Raw genomic sequence first — 2,431 nt, 5'->3', positions numbered from 1 at the left:
AAAAAAAAAAAAAAAAAAAAAAAAAAAAAAAAAAAAAAAAGCCCTAAAATAAAAGCTTAGATTGAAGTATTACTTGCTTCATGTGTGTCAATTATATTTTCTCCATTACACTGTAACCCTTGTGAGGTCAGAGTTCATGCCATAGTTTTCTGGACATCCTCCTATACATTGGTCAGTGCTCATTTTGTTTGTTTGTTTGTTTGTTTGTTTAAGAGCTCAAAAAAAGGGGGGGCTGGGTGGCTCAGTTGGTTAAGCTTCTGCTTCTGGCTCAGGTCATGATTTCATGGTACATGAGTTTGAGCCCTGTGTCAGGCTCTGTGCTAACAGGTCAGAGTATGGAGACTGCTTTGGATTTTGTGTCCCCCTCTCTCTCTGCCCCTCCCCTGCTTACACACACACACACACACACACACACACACACTCTCTCTCTCAAAAATAAGTAAAATAATTTTTAAAAAAGAGTTCCAAAAAACGTTTTCTTATTTATGTCTTATTTACACATAATCACAAAAAATAAATATAAATAAAGCAGAAGTTATGCCTATACATCTTTAATTTTAGCATTTTTCTTGACTCTATTCATAAAATCTGTGTATTCAAGTCTGAAGCTCGCATACATTCTGATCTTTTATAAGATGGAGGTCTTAAAAATAAGCACTTGATCCTATGTGCTGATGAAGTGTCAAGAGCGCAAGAACAAGATTAACGACGGGCCAAGATTGGCCTGAACTCTACTGACATCTTATTCTCCCCAAATTTTATCAATAGATTTTTGAAAAGGGACACTTATGTCTAAAAAAACAAAACAAAACAAAAAAACATACAAAAAAAACTTTTTTTGTGTGAAAAACACAAAAATTAACTTCTTTATATCATCTTTTCACCTTTTGGAAGCATTTTTATGTAATTAAGAAGTGTTTGAGTGTGTGTATGTGTGTGCATGCGTGTGTGCAGGCATGCAGCCCTCCAAGGAGCATAATCCTGACATGGATCATAATCTGATGGCAACCAAGAACTTCAGAGAAATATTCCCTTACAAACAGAATTGATGCACATACCAGTGGGATGCATCACCAGTGTCTTATCTTTCCAGAGTTTCTTTCATAGGAAAGAAACCACTGGATCAATTCAGTGCTATGTTCCCAAGCCAGTTAGGACTTTTAATCATGTCCAATAACCTTGAGTCAATGGCTGTTTGGCACAGATTCTCAGTGTTACATGCCAGGCACAATTCTAGGGGTTTTACATGTGTTAACTAATGTAATTCTCCAACAATCCTATGACTGTTTGCAGTAGGCAGAATTTTAAAGATGCCCCTCTCCCTAAGAGTCCCCTCCCCTGGTTATTCAATCAGGCACTAATCTGGGTACTGCTCTGAAAGGATTGTGTAGGTTATTTAAGGTTGTGGACCTTGAGATGTAGAGATTATCTTGGATTATCTGAGTATGCTCAGTCTAATCATTTGAGACCTTAAAGACAGAAGCTGCTCAAGCTGGAGTCAGAGATTGGTGAAAGAAGACAAGAAAGGAGAGATGATGCAGAAGGGGAGGTCAGAATGATTCAAAGTGTGAGGAGGACTTGACCTGCCATTAATGGCTTTGAAGGCAGAGGAAAAGGGCCACAAGCCAAAGAATGCTGATGTCCTTTAGACACTGAGAACCCCCACCCAAAAGCTAGCAAGGAAGTGGGACCTTCATTGAACTGAGTTCTGGCAACAACCAGGAACAGACTCTCCCTCAGAGGGTCCAGTGAAAAACCACTGCAGTCCGATGGACTCTTCAATAGTGCAGTTCTAGATTTGAAGAGAGGGAGCAGACACAATAACTAAATTCAACAAGTAGTTCTTGATTAGATTCTGGGGGTGGGTAGGGTTGGAAACAGTTTTAAAGAATGTCGTTGAGACCACTGGAGAAATTTGAACTTGCCCGACGTGTTAGATCCCAGTATTTTGTCAGTGTTAAATCTGTGTAGTAGTATTGTGGCAGTATTGTGATGACTTAGGAAATGCGCCACATGCTCAAGTATTTAGAGATGAAATGGCATCATTACCGTGTATGGAGCTAAAGGTAAAGCAAATGGTTAAAATGTTAAGTTGGTGAATCTAAATGAAGGGTATAGAGATGTTCATTGAACTGCTTTTGCAACTTTTCTCCAAAAATTTGCGTTTTTTAAAATAAAAATTTGGCGAGGAAGAAAAATCGCTTTAGCTACTGGGTAGAATGGATGTGAGCTGCGTAGGAGGAAAGAAGACCAGATGAGAAGGTTATTCCCGCGGTCAGGTTGAGGGCTGGAGTAGGTCAGTGGCAGCGTGATAAAGAATAGCATCCCCATCCCACCGCAGCTGGGCCAGTGCAGTAAATCCGAGTGACAAAAGCTAATCATATAACTATAGTTACCATTGGGATCTCCCAGCCCAACGAATTCTGTGGGA

Source organism: Panthera uncia (assembly GCF_023721935.1).
Source record: "Panthera uncia isolate 11264 chromosome A1 unlocalized genomic scaffold, Puncia_PCG_1.0 HiC_scaffold_16, whole genome shotgun sequence".
Lineage (NCBI taxonomy): Eukaryota > Metazoa > Chordata > Mammalia > Carnivora > Felidae > Panthera > Panthera uncia.
Note: the sequence above shows the minus strand (reverse complement) of the source record.